This window comes from Zonotrichia albicollis, chromosome 5 (genome assembly GCF_047830755.1).
Source record: "Zonotrichia albicollis isolate bZonAlb1 chromosome 5, bZonAlb1.hap1, whole genome shotgun sequence".
Lineage (NCBI taxonomy): Eukaryota > Metazoa > Chordata > Aves > Passeriformes > Passerellidae > Zonotrichia > Zonotrichia albicollis.
The window spans coordinates 41761652-41781644 of record NC_133823.1 but is presented as its reverse complement, the minus strand read 5'-3'; the positions used below and the strand labels follow the sequence as shown (position 1 = coordinate 41781644).

At 35.1% G+C, this 19993-nt stretch overlaps 1 protein-coding gene across 2 annotated transcripts in view; it reads right to left on the bottom strand.

Annotated features, from left to right (window-relative positions):
• Nucleotides 1-19993, bottom strand: part of DLC1 (DLC1 Rho GTPase activating protein) — a 244032-nt gene that overhangs the window by 199557 nt on the left and 24482 nt on the right. The window contains exon 1 of one of the 2 annotated variants that reach the window (XM_014264885.3): nt 11278-11749. The exons of the other annotated variant lie outside the window; for it this stretch is intronic. The gene's annotated coding sequence lies outside the window, so the exon portion shown is untranslated. Of the gene's footprint in view, nt 1-11277; nt 11750-19993 lie in introns of those variants that run through there. 2 annotated transcript variants of the gene reach the window in all.

The window sequence follows — 19993 nt, the reverse complement described above, 5'->3', positions numbered from 1 at the left end:
TTGCCATGCCACAACTAGAAACCTTTATATGTGATTTCTGCAGAATTTAAGACTGTCAGATGAACCATTACCAGTCTGTTGAAACGTTTTGCAGAGTGAAAACACCTTTTCTTCTGATCAAAACATCTATCGATATTATACAGTCCACTCAGCTGTTGCTATAATTCAGACTTATATTTTGCTTTACTTTTCAACAGTGCTGTTTGGTACTGCTTAGTACTATTAACTTTCTGAAGAACAAAAGTTTGAAACAAAAATACAAAGGATGAAACCTCTGGGAAAAATTTCTTGATCCTAGGTTTGAATTAAGGAATATTGCCAACGTTGACCCAATAGGTAATTCTTGACCTATAGAAACTGAAACTGAGCAGTGGGTCATCATACTGCAGCAGAAGCCCATTCAAGAACCCTCTATGATGCTTCACTTTGTTTACAAAACTAGATGTTAATTTAGATGGATTTTGTAATAATTTACTGCCTATCTCACTGTAAAATATATTAATGAAAAGTAGGGCAAACATTTAGGTTAGTTTATTTTTGGAAACTCTGTGTCTAGTCTCAAAGAACTTGGTGACTTTACAACTGATAAAGTAGAAAATGATGATGAGCTGGTAAGCTGTTTTACAATTAGACTGTCTAACATTTTCCTTCAATCAGAATTCCTGTGATTTTTTTTTCAGACAAATTCATATTAAACTGCTTGCAGCAGGCTTTCAAAATACAGAGAGCGAGTTTCTTTTTTCTCATGAAAGTCCACTCAGATTTGGCTGTGCTACAGATTTTTCAAGATATGTTTTACCTTCTCTTGCTTCCCTCCTCAAGGAAAAATGACCCTTTACAAGAACTATCCTTACACAAACCCAATACTAGGACTGACACCTGTGAAAGCTGCATCGGGAAGAAATGAGCCTTGGAACTAGGGGGACAATGGAAAGGGAAGGAAGGACACTTGGATGTGGAACTGTGGCTGTGTAGACCTGTCAGGGCAGCTTCCCTTCAGGGGCTTAGGACAGGACACACAAACATCCTAGTTAGAAGAATACAGGGGCAGAAGCACACAACCAGGGCTCTCTGGTCCTACATCTTGCCCCTCAGACTTCCAGGACATGGGAGGGGATTCCTTTTTTTCCCAGAGTGGAAGAAAGAGATAAGGAGAGAAACACAAGCCCAAGCAGTGAACCCCAAGCCATTAGGAGCGAAGAACTACGGCAAAAGCAGGCCCAAATAAGGCACTGCTGTGCAGGGCACCTGGTGGCATCTCTGTATGGCCAAAGCAAGCACAGCCACTGACCCAGGTGTGACATCTCTGCTGCCTGCACCAGTTCCTCCATTCTGACAACTCATTGCACCATATTCGACTGCCACCTTGCAATAAATAGAAAAGCTTTGGAAGGAAGGAAGTTGCAGAGAACATAGGACAGCTCACAAAGGCTGTGGCAGGAAAGTTTTTGAGAGGGCAACCCAGGCAGTACAGCCCCACCATCATGTCAGAGGAATTTAATTTTTGCTAATGTTTTACATGGGATGCAAATTTTTCTTAAAAAAAAAAAAAAAAAAGGAAAAGGCAAAGTATTAACTTATGAACAAAAACAAAGATGAAAGACTGTTTCGCTACATTTTTTACATAGCAGGAGTATGTGAGCAATGGAGATCAAGCAGAAATATTTATTTTGTTATCATTATTTTATCTTCATTGGTCTGTGACCCCAGTCAGCAAACTTTGTTTAAGGAAGTCTAAGTGAACAGGGTCTGTTTCCTATAAACTCATCTCACATCTCCTGGTCTGGCTTGCATACAGCTCTTTCAGTAACTCCATACCAATCTCTGACACAGAATGTTGTTTACAAATAATTTGAGATAAAACATAAGCCTCTAGGTCTTCACTCAGCTATTTATTTTAAAAGATCTCCTGCTTTTAAAATGCAATCCTTCATTTCTTATTTCCTGGACATAGACCACCTTTTGGATTTCACTGAAGCGGAGGCTTACCTTGTCTGCAGTTTCTATGTAAGCAGCATTTGCAGTGCAGGGTTTTAGACCATGCTAAACCCTGCTGTCATAGAGTAAAAATATAAGGATTGTTTTTTGTGGGGTATTAATCTAGTCAATACCAGATGCAGGTTTTTTGATTTCTTTAATATTTAAAATCAAATGCTAAAACCAGTTTGAATTTATAATTATCTAAAAATATTTACAACTTTATTCTAAAAATTAGAAATAGCATAGTACTCATACAAGTATGTCTTCAGAATGAAATAATAAAACAATTTAAATGTTTTCTATAACTTTAGTGGTCAGGTTTGCATGTATATGCATGTGTTGTACTTATAAATGTGAACGCAGACTATTAAATATAGGTGTTGCTGATTTTTGTACAGATAAACACAAATACATCCCAATATTGTCCTTTCACAGGACACTTGTCCTTTTCTTTGATGAGATCTTACTGCTGGTTTCCAGCCATGAATCAGTGGACAGAAATAGACACAAGCAGTCCTAAGTCCAACATACAAACATTCCTTCCAGCACACCCTACCATACAGGATTTTAAAATTGCTGCCCAGCTATAGATCAAAGAGCACACAACTGCTAGCACCTCCCTGATAAGGCTGAGGAACTGACTCCCATTGAAGCATCTGTTAGGAGAGATTCCAAGAACATGAATTGATTGGGAACCAAATAGTAGAATTGCATAACAATACTCAAATGAAATATTACTGAGCTTGTAACTCTAAAAGGTGTCCAAGTAACCCTCTTTTCTCTAAGGAACGAAAGGGGTTTCACATGTAGAGAGGGCAAATCTGGGGAACTGCAAAAGGGACATTCTTCCAAGCTAATGGCAAATGCCTTTGGGGTCAGAGATGAGCTTTACTTGAGAGAGTCACAGAGCCAAAAGGGATCCTGAGCAGGGACTGGAGTAGGGGTACAGGGGAAGTACTGCCTCTCTAGGATAAGAGACTTTTTCGTCTCTCTGATCATTAAAAGGAAGACAAAGCAGAGGGATTTCTGGCCCTCAAACCGCCATCTCCCTACTAGGCCTCATGAGTGATGTCTCCACAGCGTGAGAAGGTGGCAGAAATGGGGGAGCTCTCTGCACACTTAGCCTTGGGTTGCTGTGAGCAATGATTGGATGAAACAAAAGCTGGTTTAAAGTCAAATAAAAAAAGGACAACTTGGTTGTGAACTACATACATGCGAACCTGACTTCCATATGCAGTTAATTGGCTAAAAAATCTAACTAATAACAAAAATATAAATTAACAAAAACCAGAAGCTAAATATGAAACCAGAAGTGAGAATATGTGACTGATTTTTTTTAATATAAAGAGAAAGATTATTAATAGTTTTGTGAAGGTAGGTATTAAAAACTTTGGTTTTTAGATTATTCAGAACAAGAAAAGAAGTAAAATGATAACATTTTCTGTCACCAAATTGAAATGGAGAACTAGGAGATTAAAGTGCATATGAAACTCTCTGTACTAAATAAAATGGCATCCAGTGATTAAAAAATACTTCTAATTATAAATTAATATTAAAAGTCTCTGTTATATCATCTACCAATCCAGAAAACAAACCCAAAAGTGAGTCACTATGGTCATTAATCTGCTATTGAATTTCAAGCTCGGTGATAATTAAAAGATATGTAGCACAATAGGCAAAGGAGAGGCTGGGCATACAGTGGCAACATAAAAAACATTTTCTAAATTCTTGTTATGCAATGAATGGAAAACTGCATGTAATGGTGGCAATTCCACCTCAAAACCAGAAACAGAATAGGAACACATACAGCAAAAACAACAGAAAGGATAAAAAAGTATGGTATAGCTTCTGTCTGAAGGGCCATGAAATACATGATGGTTTCCTATCTGGGAAAGAGAGAATTTGGAACCATATAAAAATCAACAGTATCATGAAGAAGGAGAACATTTATTCATTGTGCCTCATACAGCAGGAATTTGCAGAAGTGCAAAGTAGAAATAGGAAGCAGAAACATTAAAATACACCAAAGAATATTTTCTTTGCTTGTCCATGTATGTAAATAGAAGATATAATATATAATAAATATCCATCATACTGCAAAACATTTAATTTTTTTTCTGTTTGTTTTTTGTTTGTTATTTCTGATATAAGAAATACGACACAGGAAATTAATCAAGCCATGTACCTGAAATTGTTTTTCTGACTTAATAAGGATTTCCCCATTCCTTCAGGTATTAATTTCACTATACCTTTAACAAACTATTTTCTTTTCTTCTTCACAGATTCTGACATATGTCATATATGCTTATTACAGTTTACTGTCACTGGAAAATGTCTAACACACCTAATTTTGTAAACATTCTTCCTTTGGAAGATATTGAACATGTTACAAAAACTGATATTGTCCAGTGGCATTATAAGACCTCAATACATTAGACACCACAAAATGTAAAGTCAAGTTGGCAAGATATTCATTCAGAGACTACAGTCTTGCTTGTTTTGTGAAAATATTACTGGCTCCTAAGATATGAGCCCAAATTTTGTCAATATGCCTTAATGTATGGCTTTAAAACATAAAACATCATGGAGTCCTTTTATTTTCTCTTCCTCAAAAAGCAGCTGCATTACCAGTGCTCATCATCATACAATGAAGAGCTTCTACTTGTAGCCAACATGTGATTACAGAGGGTTTTAGCTTGGTTGCATTTGTATTTGGTTCATTTTCAATGCAGAGCCTCTGATCAGCCAAAGCTCTTCCTCAAGGATGAGAAAAGAAATGACTGGATCCAAACTGATCCACAGTTATCCAGGCTCACTAAAAATCTATGTAGTTTGCACCCAATTTAATTATCAAATCAAAACCAATTAAACACTGCATTTAAAATATCCAACTTTATGTTTCTGTCCTATTTTGAATAGCCAACAGTGAAATATTATTTTCTCAACTATTTCTAGCATAATGGTACCATTTTACTGTAATTTTGTTAGTGGCAGGTTAGTAATAATCAGCATTAAAGTCTTTTTAGCAGTTATGAACATCCATCCCCTTTACCACAGTATCATTCCAAAGTGAAAACAACCATCAAATTTATAACTGCCCACTAAAAAGTAAAAAGGTTTTAAGCAAAAAAATAGTTTTTAGCATAGATTTTTAAAGAAGAAAATTAGACCCATCTAGCAATTTGGATCTGTGAGTCTGCTGGTCTTCAAAATTTAGTAGTTTGAAGGTTATTATAGATACTATCCTGATTCCATAATTTAAATTTCGTGTTTCTTTGTAATAAAAGTAATCTAAGGTGTAAAGGTTTAAAGTCTTCTTTTTCCATAGGAGGTTTAGGTGGAAAATTCATCACTCTGCCAATCCTCCTCTCAAATAATTTTGGCTCTCTATGCCCAGAAAATAGAAAAGATAACATAATTTATAGATTTCTTACACCTCCTCTCACTCCCTGGTTGAATTGGAAGCATTCTGAAAAGACATTAAATGAGAAAAGGTCATCCCATGGGACATGGCAACCCCAAAAACTGTGGCTATTATTTTTGGTCCTGAATTAAGGAAAAGCTTTTCCACAAATATGTTCCCCCTTCCCCGAATTGAAGAAATTTCATTTTCTTGCCCACTCAAGTGAAAAACAAATAATTTAGCCACAGGCTTTTTGAAAGCAATATAAATTAATCAGATTGTATTCCTGTTGCCTTTTAGATTTAAGATTTTAATATGTTGTTTTTATTTAAAAACATGTTGCTGGTGTTCATTACAGCCATGAGCTATGAAACCTCTGTAGTATGAGGCACTATGGACAATCACTTTTGGCAACCAGCCTCCTTACTGAATAGTAGGGGTCCTGTTTTCATTCCTAGTGTAGACACTAAAAAATATTTTTGGCATTATTTTGCCTTTACTTTGTACTTAAAGAGCTGAAAATTATTTTCTCCCATTGAGAAAGACAAATATTTTATCATGGAGTCTACAGGGAATGACTACTGAAGAGACTGTGCTTTTTGATGGGAATGAACCACTAGCAGACTCATTCAGAATCCCATTTTTTTGCACCTGTGAAAACGTACTGAGAGCAAACTGAACAAGTATTTATGGAAGGTAGCTGAAGATGTGAAAAGCAAAAATTATTCAAAATGGCAGCTGTACCACTATTTATTTGAAACTAGAGAGAGAAATAACATATCATGTACACAGAGTGCTTTGTAAATGCACTTGAGGGCCTAATTAAATCCAAGGAAGGGAAAGTAAAAATTTAATTTATCCTCCAGGTTAGTGACACTGGGAGGAAAAAGTCATAATTCAAACCTAACCCTGAAATCGATTATATTTCATTATATTATTCCTATTTTGGAATTAAGGAAACCTGTCTGTCAAAGGACTTTTACAGAGTATGTGTTTCTCACCTCTATATCCCCTTTTTCTCTGTCTTTCATAGGCATAGTGTGAATACATCTGCTACAGTCAAAAGACATTCTCCACAGTATTTTCCAGAGTGCCTCAATTCCAAACTCATCAGCTGGTCTCCTGATTTTATAATGATATTCTTCTACTTAGCATCTGTAGCCTGCCCGGAAAGATATGCTCAGCCCTGGAAATTGTTGTTTCTGAGTACATAACTACAGGAAAAAAAAAAAAAAAAAAAAACAGATGACTTGTGAGCTCACATGGAGATTTTCCCTTGATTTTAAAATGAATTCAGGTCTATTTCCTTTACCGCCTACCAATTCTCTCAAAGCATGCAAAAGCTTTTAAAAACCTTTATATCCAGTATGGTATACTCAATTAAGCTGACAGTGACTCAATGTGTGGAAGTTGTCAGTGACATCTGCACATAGGTATTTGATGGTACTAGAGTGTAAAATTGTTTCTGTATATGGAATCCTCAAAACCCAGATTTTGCTGTGGAGGATACAACTCTTAGAAACTGTCCTTTTCAGAAAAAACTTCTCATTGTAGTAATTATTGAAAGCTACCAACTTTCTGTGATAAAACAGCCTTAACTGAAGATAAACAATCCAAGCAAAATGAAAAGGGATATCTCAATTTAGCAGCAGACAAAAAAAAATGTGTAATGAATTTAACAGTACAACTTCTAGTGTGTTGAGCCTCTCAGGACTGCTAAGAATTGGATTGTTAAGTGCTCCAGACTGAAAAAGTGAATCCAAAGTTCTCCTCACCCTTTACATGTCTGTGGCATTTAAGAGAAAATTCATGAGCAGGTCAAAAAAGGTTCATATTTTGTGATAGTCTTAGCAAAGATGCTAGTAATACAATACTAAGGTTATGAAAGCCCATTAATAAGGTGCAGCTTTAATAATGTAACACCAATTGCTTTGGCCCGGCATATTTGTCACTAGTTCCTCTTGCTCCTTCCATCTTCTCTTAGCTCCTTTAGCAGAAAAACACATTGCAACAATCCTCCATTCTACTCCAGATTTTCCTCACTTAGTCTAATGATGTTTATTTCAAACTCACCACCGACTCCCTTTTATCCCAAAATTGTTTATCACTGGGTGAACTTTCCACAAGTACCACGATGTTCAACTTGGAACATTTATTTGTTCTAGCATTAAAGACTATTTCTAGTAGTTTAATGCTATTGTGAAACTCTCACCAATAAGACCTATCTACCCAGAAACTCTACAGCTGATAAAGAGTGAGCAAGAGGGTGGGAGAACCAATGGAAATTCAGAGGTAAGAAAATTGATTATAAAACTTCCTAAAGTTCAGGGTCATTTCCTCTAAAGCTAATGGATTTTGACACAGGGTACAATGGAATAACCATCAGGAAGTATCACAAATCACTGAAAGAAAAAGGAGAGCATAGAGGAAAGTGAAGGCTAGAAGTACAGAGCCCACAGTATGAGTGAAATAGGTTTTAATGATACACACAGCCTAAGCAAACTGTATTTGGGATGTGGCTGATGTAAAATACACCAAAGATAAAACTCTGGGCATTATTAATCTCAACATAAGTGATTTTTCTCATTAAAGGGAAACAAGCAACTATGGAAATAATGGATTTCAAATTGTCTACCAACGGACTGTTCTTAAATAAATAATACCTGAAAGCGTCAACAAATATCAATGGTGAAATATTAAACATAGTGAAATTCAGTATCAATAGTTATTAAAATGAAATAATCACATATGACATACATAGGATTTACATGTAAAAATTCTAGATAATTTTTGTTTGAGATATAATATATGCATATATACATTATGTGTATATATACATTGTATATATAAATTGTATACATGTATATATACATAAACATACACACATATATTAAAAATACACCTGTGCATCCAGCCAGTCTTAAAGTCCTTACTAAGAATTCACAGTGATCATCTCCTTTGGATGACATATTTAAAGCCCTAGTGGACAAGGACCTAAGCAACCAGCTCTAGTTGAGCCCACTTTGAATAACATGTTGGATCAGAGACCTCCAGAGGCTCTCTCCAAATAGAAAAGAAATCAAGATCTGACACTTCTGGATATGCTATTTCAATTCCTCTGGTCCTTATGTTGCTCTGGTTTTGTCTTTTTGCTTTTTATTTTGTAAAAAAGAACAGAAGACCAACAACCCACCCTGCTTTGTTTTTTTCTCCAGACAAAAAAATATAATGGAAAATGGAACCAGATGAATAAAAGAAAAATGGAGAATACTGTAAAATATAGCTTCTTTTTGAGAAAAGAGGAAAACATTTGTAAATCCTCTTCCTCCTTCTGCTACTGCTGTCCTCAGGGAAGCTTTATAACAAAGAAGACACATTCCAGCAACAAAATTCATGTTAAGAACAACGGAAAACTATTATATAAAATGTGGCTTAATACTTCTGACAATCAAGAAAAATAAAATTAAGTAACTTTTGAGACAATGAAAAAGCCAAAAGGGGAATCCTTAGATTGCTCCATCACCTAAGGAACAATTTTTGAATTGATTTTTAGCCCAGCACTTTAAAAGAACTGCTCCAAGGCTTGCCTATTTAAAAACTGCATAGACGGACTGTTGTCTTTACTTTTAATTTTCTTTTAGGAGGGATTGCTTTGTGTCACAGAGGTATTTGTGAATTAGGCCTAAATATAAAAATTTTGTTCTGAGTATGGCATTTGACATGAAGGTCAACAGGGACAAGTTAAAAAGAAAATTAGTTTTCAGGCACATAAATTTATGTGAAGAAAAGCTATTTGAATAATTCCTATTACATGGATGTAACCATTTCTGTTAATTTTTCTCAAGGCTGAAGACATAAATTCATTACTTCCTTCAAGGCAGTCATTTGATCCAACTACTTGGACTATTTTTGTGTTTCACATAAAGAACTTTAAGGTTCCTGAAGGAATACAGCAAGGTCAAAAAATTCTAGATGCTCATTTTCCATGTTCATTGTTGCTATATATCTATAAAATAATTTTCAGAGGTTTTTTAGACCGCAACTTTTCAGTGAATCCTCCTTCTTGAACAAACATATCTTAAAAATCCAAACAAGGTAAGCATAACAGAGAAATCAGACTAAGTAGAACCGGAAGCTGAATAGTGATTTGTCTCCAGGACTTTCATATAAACCTTCTAAATCAGAAATGGAGGCATATATCAATGTTATATTTTCTTATGGTCTACAAGAAACTTCAGTGTTTAAGGAGCAAATACTTTCTGGGTTCTCTTCTGCTGCCCACCCTGTAGTTCAACTGCCTCAGGTGTCAAGTATTTGCATCTGCAAGTGAGGTCAGCTAAGGTCATTATATGCTTTAAACCCCAGAAATGGTGCTGCAGAAGATAACTGCTTCAGAGGGAAAATTTTCTCCTGTTTAACTGGAGCACTCACTAATACTAAATACGTGCACTTATACTTGCAGCAGCAAGCATGGGAACACAGTGCAGTAAAAGCCACTAAAGCCAAATCCTTTGAGACATCAGTGTTCCAGCAGAAATTTCACAAGGATGACAAAAAGACTCAGTCAAATTCCTCTCAACTTCCCAGTCCCACCACTTTCAGCTCACAGCTCTCCCAAACCAGAGCACTGGAGAAGACTTGTCCATAAGGAAATATGAGATTGTGATATTAAAATTCACCCCAGAATATACTCAGGAACACTTTACTGCCTATTGGTTGTTTCCTGTCCAGTTAAGATGCATTCTCTTTACAACTCAGAGCCAATTCTGACCACCCTGAACAACTTTCTTTCTCCAAATGGCAGTAAAGTGTACAATTCTCAGTTTATAGCAGAGGAAATATTTTACCCCATTTTGGAATATCCTTATGTCTTTTCACACCACAAAGTAATTTCCTTTCACAACAATTATTTGGAAGAATACTAAAAGCAAAGTGAAAATATTATTGAAATAGATGAACAGATGACTTCTCTTTAGTTACCAATCTGACCAACAACTACATGGAGTCCTAATGCGAGAAAGAGAGAGAGAAAGAGAGGAGAGAGAGAGAGAAAGCAACAATTTTCAGGAAGACCAAGAATACTATATAGATTGACATAAAAAATGCTTCTCATATCCAGAACAAATTAATAATTAAATCACATCTTTACATAAAATATAAATGCATTCACATATCAGTGAAAGATACTATCCTGTTTTTCTCCCTAAACTCTTTAACAGCAGATTCTTGTTATTTTTATTAGTTACATGTTTACTAGGTTAGGAAGATCAAAAGAGTAAATCCATGTATCCTCCCAAAAATGATACTCGGCTGACATTTACTGAATTGCACTTTACCTCTTCTAAATGCTAGCACAGCATACAGCAACTTATGCATCTAATAATGCATTACTAAAAATCTAATTTAGCTAAAGCCAACAAATAAACCTTGGAATTTCAGATTTAGAGTATACACCTTTAAGACTGTATTGCTACTTCTATTACAAATTTCATCTAGGACTGAGAAAAGGCTATAGACCTAGCCCAGTGAGGTATAACTGATATATCTACATAAAACACTCCTCATTATCATTACTGCTGCAGTGGAGAGAGGGGAAGGTGGGGAGAGAGAAAAAAAACATAGCCCTAAATGCCCTCCCTGTTTTTAAATGAGGTGAAAAAACCCAAATCAGTCACACCTAACTTTCCTATTTAATGTACATTAAAAAATATGCAAGCAATACCATACAGCTCTATTTATAGAAGAATGCAAATAAAGTTCAGCATTTCAAGCATATTTTTAAAAGACGAAGAAAAACACACAGAAATTTTTTTATGGGTCTGGCATATTTGATAAACAGAGTTGTCACAGTTTACAATTAAATGTATATTTTTAAAGATTATAAATTTTTTTACCTCTCTTTCTAGTGCTGAGATCCTGAGCGCAGAACACTCCAGTGCTGGATACTGCTTGTTTCTTTCCTGAGGTTTTTCTCACCTTCTTTTATTTTTTTCTTTTTTTTTCTTTTAAAATTTTTTTTGATAGTTAAAAGTACAGAAAGATTCCAAGACAGCCTTACCTAGATGAAGAGAATCAGGAATTCAGACATGACCTCCCTAAAATCTTTGGCCATTAGAAGAAGAAAAAAGCCCAAACAACAAAACGAAGAAGCAAACAAACAAACAAAAGAGCCCAGTCCCAGCTAGCTCCTGCTAGCATAAAAGTTCAGATTTCGCTACTGAGATCATTGCTCTATTCTGAGCAGTTTTGCTCAATGTGTGATTCTAACAAAAACACCCTCTGCAGCTGGAGGGAGCCTTAGCTAAGCACGAGCCTGTCAAGCTTTTCCCAGTGACTTCTGTCTACTAAATTCAGACTGATGTTTTGTGAAAGGGGGCCTCAACAACCAGGCCCAGATTGCCTGAAAAGTATTTCCTGCCTTTGAGAGAGAGAGGGAGAGAGACAGCGAGCCTGCCTGCCCGCGCCAGGGAGAGAGTGCAGAAATGGAGGGAAAAGAAAACGTCAAGACCGAGTGTTTCAAGGCAGTCAGCTTTACACACTGCTGGGCTATTTCTGCCAAAGAAAAAAATCTCTACTACAGCTGCATAAAGTAAAAATGTATTTAAACCTCTCCCTCCTGGATTTTTCTTTTAAAAAAATACTTTATGCTTCTCTAATGCTCATGCAAAGGTAGCAGTTATCCAGAACAACACGAGAACATTTCTGAAACACCTGGTCTTTGACGTCAGGTAGTGAGAAACATGGTCTAAACTTAACACATCACAGTGACAAAAGGTCTAGTACTACTCTGTCAAACAAATATCCACAGTTAGGCAGATTCCATTTAAAGAAAAATGCTAAAATTGCATTCCTACTCAAGAGAATAAGCTGGATCTTAAAAAACAAATGCTACAGTTTAAACACAGTCATGTTGAAGGCAGTGGAATATGTTGCTTTACCTCTAGTGAGAATCCTCCAGAGTCACACAAATCCAGCTCTGCAAAAGCAAAAGGACAGACTCCATCTTGATCATATTAGTATTTTGCTGACATAAAACACTTGTAACTACTACGTTCCAGTTTGACAGGGTGCCTGAATCATGTCTTCAGAGTAACCCACAGCATCTACATCCTTTGCTCTATACAAATTTAGTGAATATCGTCTGTTTATCTTTTCTGCTTTCTTCTGCCTTCTCTGAACGACTTCCTCTTAGCTGTTCCAGCCTGAGAACTTGGATTACCATTTGGTTTTGATTAAAACCAGACGGACAGCTCCGTGGAAGTTTGAGGGTAAGCTAATGGAAATTACTAGTATGGCTTTAATTAGTGTATTTATTAGTAATAAATATTAGCTATTCACATAACAAATTCTACTATTAAACACGTGCAAACACCCACCTTTGGCCACTGGTTTCATATTTAGGTGAAATAACTTAGTATTTATTTTATTTAAGTCAGTATGACTCATAATAGCAATCAACATGTACAATTTTAAATTTTTTTTACACTTAAGACAGAAAGTAGTGCTGTTGCTAAGTTTATTCATCTTACTAAGTGAGTCACTCATACATCACACTCTCTGATGACACCTTCAGCTGGTGTAAACTTTCTTTATTGATTATTAAAAAATAGGTCTGAGTAAATGATTTTATGGTTATCGATCAGGTTTTTCATTGGGAACTTTGGCCTTTTTCTGGCTTTGAGAGGGAGCTACAGAGGTAACACATTGCAGATGTTTTTGCACAAAAAATAATGTCTGGGCATTTACTGACCGGAAAGTCTGCATTCAGCAGGCCTGCCACAACTGGGACAGGATATTTATTCTGAAAGGAGATAGAAGATCTTCTTAATTACTAACTGCTGATACATGAGTTTCTACCAGCCTCCAACAACTGCTTTTAACTGTTTATATAATGCCTTCATTAGCTTAATTAAATCTTTTCAAGGGCATTTCTTAAGTCAAAGAAAAGCCAGCCCTGTAGGGCTGTCTCCAGCTCCCACTAATATGGCCATATCTGGAGCTAATTTGTCAAGTTTTAGTTCCTGAGCATGTGGAACTTTGTGCTGAAATCTGCTAAATTTGCCGAATGTGGTCTTGGTTGTCACACATGTAATTTTATACATACAGTATTCAGCCTTAAAATTACAGTATTAGCTTTAAAAGTTAGTCGCAATGGAAGTGGGTTTGAAATTTTTCCCAGTAGCTTTCATGTACATGGATAGTGGAGGTAGACAGCCTTAAGTGGAATGACTTCCCAGCCTAACCTCTGCATCTTCAAAGGCGGAGGTCTTTGAAGCCCATAAAAGGAAACAGCACATGTGCTGGTAAACTCAGAACAGCCAGAAGCACAGCCCCAGAGGTAAATAACTTTTCAGGATTATTTTTAACTACATTTGGCTACTCTCAGTTCTGAATCCATAACTTTTACTCCACTGTGAAGTGTGATTTATACTATTTCCCTGCAAGATTTCAGTTTGGAATTTAGTGAATAAGTTACAAGCTGTGAAGGGGCACATTTTATTTGCAATTATGCAATTGCACAAATTGCACAATTTTAAAATTTATGTTTATGGGAATAAAAATAAAACAAAAAGTCTTTAGTTTCCTTGCAGTTAAAATTTACTAAAACTGTTTGGCTTTACAATACCCAAAAAAAAGGTGATGAAAATTTGAAACACACTGTTCTGAAAAAGTAAACAAATATTTCAAGACAGAAATTTAATTATTTTTTAAGAATTATTTTTCTTTAGCTAAACTTCACTTAATATTCCATCATAAACCTTTGGTTTTAATTAAATAAGGTGTTCTCTCTTTTATTGCAGAAGCCAGTCATAAGGAATAAGACATTGAAAAACTTATAAGTGGGGACATATTTAAAAGGTATGAGATTATTAGAACATGATATGCTATGTGAAACAGTTTCAAAAAGAAAACTTATTTCAGTTATTCTAGGGCTTGACAAAGAGCTGGAAAAAAGACCATTATAGACATTGTCTGTGCATTTCCTGTCTAAGAAAACTGAGGGCAGACTGTCTCCAAAATATCTTTTCCTGCTATCACATCTACAGAAAGGAGGGGAATAACTAGAGTTTGAATACTTATTCAAAAGCTGCTTTAATGAAACTTTACAGGGGTAGAATAGAAAGAACATGTGAAATCAGAACATTTTAGCCTGAAATCTTGATAATTCTGTTTGATCTTGAACAATAAACAGAATGGAAAAAATTAGTAGAGGAATGGAGTACTAATGAGAAACAAGGAAATTCACTAATAAGACCAGTTAATAGCACTTCCATTGTGGTCAGATTGACTATACTAAATTGATAGAATTTATCTCTTCGCTATTTCTAAGTTTAAGTCAAACACAAAGGTGGTCTTTTTTCTTAGTGCATCTGTAACTCAGAAAACCATATGTCTCAAAGCTGGGCTATATAAATCAGGTATTCAAAGAAATCCAATGTTCATTTAGGTAATGTTAGCTGAAGAGTTGCAATCTATTCTTATTATGACTACATTTTATTTCTAAATAAAAAAATGTACAAAAAATCACGCATATATAATATTATGTTTTCACAAACATTAAACATTTTTGTCATCCTAGTGTAAGCTGAGTACGCTCCATGACACATTGTGGAAAAAGAAACTAATAATATGTTATTTCCATGATCCTATACAAAGTGAACTACCAAAACAATTTAAAAACTAAGAAGAATTCAAAGTAGTCAAGCAATTTCTGTTGTAGCAGTACAAAGACATTAATATAATGCAGATGTGGATATTTTCAGACACTCTTTATTTGTCTGAAGATCTAATGGTCTTTTCTAGACCTCAAACTACACATGGTGGTAGGATCTTCCATAATTTAGTTGTTGCCCAGTCAGATCCCTACATAAAGCAATGAGAATTTATCCAAATCTCGCAGTTGGTTTATAGGAAATTATTAATGTATTATAGCTATAGTTTACTGAATGCAAAATTCAAGTAACTTATGTGAAACAGTATCCTCAGGGTTTGTGGACAGACCTAATCTGTTTTTATGCTTAAAAAACAATCCTGCTGAGAAAGTCATGAGCTAAATAAGAAAAAGAAGAAGAACACCTGAGGTCTTACTCTTATTTGTCTTAGGAAATAGAAGATGCCATATCCCTTACAGAAAAACACAAAAGCTTTCACTAACATCATTCTTTTTTCTTAAAGAGCACATTTAGCCTGATATATTTCCCCTAAAAACTGAAGGATAGGAAAAAAAACCCCTATTTTGTTTAAATACACCTGGAACTGCCAAAAGTACGGCAAGACAGAGACAAACAGCTCTGTTTAAAAAACTATTTTCAAAACTGCCTTGATTGCTTTTGTTTCACAGTGGAATTAGCTGATTTCATGAGGTATTCCGTACTTTCACATTTCATAGGTATCAAGTATATGATTTTGGTCTTGCCAAGACATTTTATGAAGATGTTTTTGATTTGAGGAAATCATTATAAAACACAAGAGGGAGCAAGTGGAGGGAAAGAGAAGCATCCATCAGGCACACAGAGACTGGTATAACAGAATGGCTGGGATCGGGCATAGGAGAAACATGGATTTCATGTACTAGCCCTGTTCAGGGACATGACCATATTTCCTGTATCCTTGACAGATCCCAGTGCACTGAATTGCAGTATAAATGTGTTGCACGAGGAAGTCTGAAAAAAGCTCTTTAGGATTTTCCAGTCGAAATAAATTTACAAGTGACCATTTCAACAAAATGAAATAAATTTGAATATATTAAAACTATATCTATACGCACAATTCTTCACTGCTAAGACTTTATGAACAGGATACAACTGGAACTGCTTGAAAAAATCCTTATCCAAATCACTAGGAGAAGGAATAATATTTGTGTGTATCACAATGAGAGGTAATGTTGGGATTTTTTTATAAAAACCATTCCAAATAAACATCCCTTCTAAATACAAAATTCATTTGGAATTTGCTAATTACATTTCTGCAATTTGGAATATTGAATTCTAATTTTCAAGGACTTAATAATTTAGACAGAAATAGTAAAATAGTTTTTTAAAGAACCCTTTGTCTTGCATGTATTTATAGACATTTTTGTTCTCAGTGATGCATTAATGAAAGTTATTACTAAGCCATTAAGAGGTAAAAAGAAAGTTAAGGCCCTTTTGGTTTTTATTCAAAGATTCTAACTTTTCCACAGAAGATAAACTCTCAAATCTGAGGTTGCTGCTGAGTCAGGCCCAAGCACCAAAGAAACATGCCAAATGAAGATTAGCATGGATTAAAAGAATGCAGTGACTTCCCAAATGAGTAGATGATAACACTCAGGTGGATTACTTATTTTTAGAAGTGTTCATTCCATTTCCTGTTTTGTGATTTTTGATCATGAACATTCAGGTTTGAATAATCAAAAGAAGGATTTTGTTTATAGCATAGTAGTCTATTTGAAGTGGGTCTGTGAGGGTTGGTTACATTTTCCCTAAAATGGATTGTTAGCCATTGCTCCAAACAAATGTCACTTGTTTTCAAGTTTCAAATATTGGTAGAAATTTCTGTGTCAGTATTTTAAAAAGCTTTTCTTCACTAATATTCATATGAAATCCTTTCAGGCTACTCTGTTTTAGTAGAGCGAAACATTTCAGAAACACCAAAGATAGAAGCAATCAAATGTTCAAACTTTTCTCAAACTAGGTCTCAAGTGTACCTTTTAGTGGACATGCTGGTTGATGTACACACCTTTTCTTATGCTGGAAAATTGATGACAAAAATTGCAATTACTGAAGGCCTCATGGAAATAAAACCTCTCACAATCTACAGCTTCATGTTTCTAGACAAATAACGTTCAGCAAGACATTGTAAAGCTATTTGGTTGATAGTGTTACACAATGATATTAACTGAAGATAAAGCACAGTTTCAAGAGCTCATCAAAGAATAAGTAGTTCTAGTCTCTCTGTTATATGCTATCCAGATTTTGGCATTGCTTCTACCTGTCAGTAATCAATCAGTATATCTGTCACAACTTGGCAACAAACTCAGAAAGCTGTGTATTGCTTAACTGCATTTTACATTTCCTGTTGTGAAGACTGTATCTTCTATTTTGGGGATATCTTTCAAACAATTATTAGTTTTTAAATCAAGCCCCTATGAAGACAGGTTTTCTTTAAAAAAGCACAAATTTCAAGCAAAAGTATGAAGATAAATTAACTGCCCTCCGTTTTCAAGTCCTGTACAAAAGTATTGTGGTTACAAGATGAATTAAAATGGTTTAATGGATGCAGGTGGCACATTTTATTTCCATAGAATTGACAAGCATTGATAAAGCAGAATACATGTTTGCATATGGTAAATATTAAGGATGGTGCCATTAAATATTGGGTATGAGTAGACAATATGCAGCCAGATTCTTCAACCTTCTTCATCTCTTAGTGAAGACAATTCTTTCCTTAAATCTCATATATATGAATATTCTTAGAAGGATGTTGAAGTACATTTACAAGAAAAGTCACATTTTATTGCTGTTAATGTTCTTGTGATAGGATCAAAATAATTCCACTAAACTCAGGGGAGATACTTCAATTTGAAGTCGTTGCGGATCTGGTCCTGCTCAGACTTTTCAGACTTGAGCGAGCTGTTTGAATTCATCATTCCTAATTGCTTTCAGACCTGTGGAATGCCAGTCTCTCAATGGCCATGTTATGCTCAGCATAGCTTGCATGAGAATTTTCAGACCTAGAACCTTCGAATCACTAAGGCTGGAAAAGTTCTTTAATATCATCAATTTCTACCATTAATCCATCACAATTGTGTTTCCTCACTAAACCATACCCCCAAGTGCCACATCCGCGTACCTTTTGAACCGTTCCAGGAATGTTGACTCCACCCCTTCCCTGAGTAGCCAGTTCCAACGGTTGACATACCTTTCAGATAAGAAATTTTCCCTAATATTCAATCTAAACCCTCCCTGGAGGAACTTGAGACTGTTTCCTTTCTCCCTCTACTGCTATTGGTTTTGTGGTATCTCTGTATTTATATTTACTAGAAATTATTTTATATTTGTTGACCTGTCTAAAATATAAGAATATAAAATAATATAAAGAATAAAGAATATTTAAGAATATACAAGCTGTTGATCCATTTCCTAACTTTCTTTGTGCGGCTGGATGCATAAGAGCATTTGATAACCTCCAGAAGCTTATCATTATTTCTCATTTTAATAACATGAAAATTTGTAGTTGGTGAAACACAGTGCTGGAGAAACACAGGGCTCTGTTTTTTCTGTTTGGATATTCACACTCTGATTAATATTTCTACAGAATCTGTAAAGTTTGTGCAAACTCCGCCTTCATTCTCTCTTTTGCAAAATACCCTAAAAATTTACCCTTTCTGTATCACTTTTCATTCCACTACTAACCTGTTTCAGCTTCGGAGCCCAATAAGAAAATACTTATAATGGTAATATGTTTGCTCTTAAAACAAACTAATTAAGGCTGTTTGTCTGTTTCCTGAGAAAATACTTGAGAGAAAAACATAATTATTACTGTTTTCTTGAAGAAACCACCAGTTACTCAAAATAAATTCAGACTTGCCAAACAATAGAGAATTATTGGCTTGCCTCAGACAGAATTCCTTCCTGGTCTCATTTTAATTTAGTATCATTAACCTTAGCTATGCTGACTTGAAGCAGTTTGCATGATTATTAGAAGAAAGTTTGTCTTTAGACATTCCAATGGTGCAGATAGTAGCCATAAAGATAAATGAGACTTTTTGGGAGAAAACTCCATAAAATAACACTTTACTAATGTAAACACTTTACAGATGTAAAATTAGTAAAAATTTAAAAATCTTATTATGTTAAGTACTTAATATGTAACTAACATTTTACTAGTATATTTTACTGATATCCTAAAATATTATCAATACTTTAATAATATCACAGATGGTAAATGCCTCCAGAGTGCAAAGATATCCATTTAAACTTAAATGTTTGTACAAAAAGTATATATGAGTTTGCATGTTGATCTTTAATCTTACTGTATTTTATCTAGGGTTCTGAGAAGTCAGGGAAGGTCCCAATTTGTGGTTCATATTAGCTAAAGCAGCACAGTGAGAACAACCTTTCTTCCATCTGTACATAAACATATCAAGGGCTATTAAACAAAGATACAAACACTGGCTTGAGTTTCTCATCTAAACTTTTGAAGAAACTGTGGTACTGAAGACAAGAACTAGCAGGGAAATCCTCCAGGTGAGGTTGTTTTATTCTTATAATCTTTCATGACTCGCCACTACTAGAATCTGCTCTTTGCCGCTGTAAGCTGCAGAATATTGGGCCTGACCATCATTCTTACGTCATGTTTTCTTAAGGCTCTTTGTACAGAATATCCAAATTAAAGAAAACCCAACATTTCTAACAATCTTATGCCTGTTTCTGTTTCCCTCTTGGAGAGACAGAAACAAAAGCTGAAATTTACAACATTTGTTAGTACTTCAATGGAGTGTCTATTTTGTCTGCTTCCTAACTTATTAAAAATCAAGAACAGTTAACTTTTTTATGAGCAAACTTTTCTTTCCTAATTGATCTTTCTGAAAGTAGAATACAGTAAAGCTTGGGTCTGCTGGAACTCAGA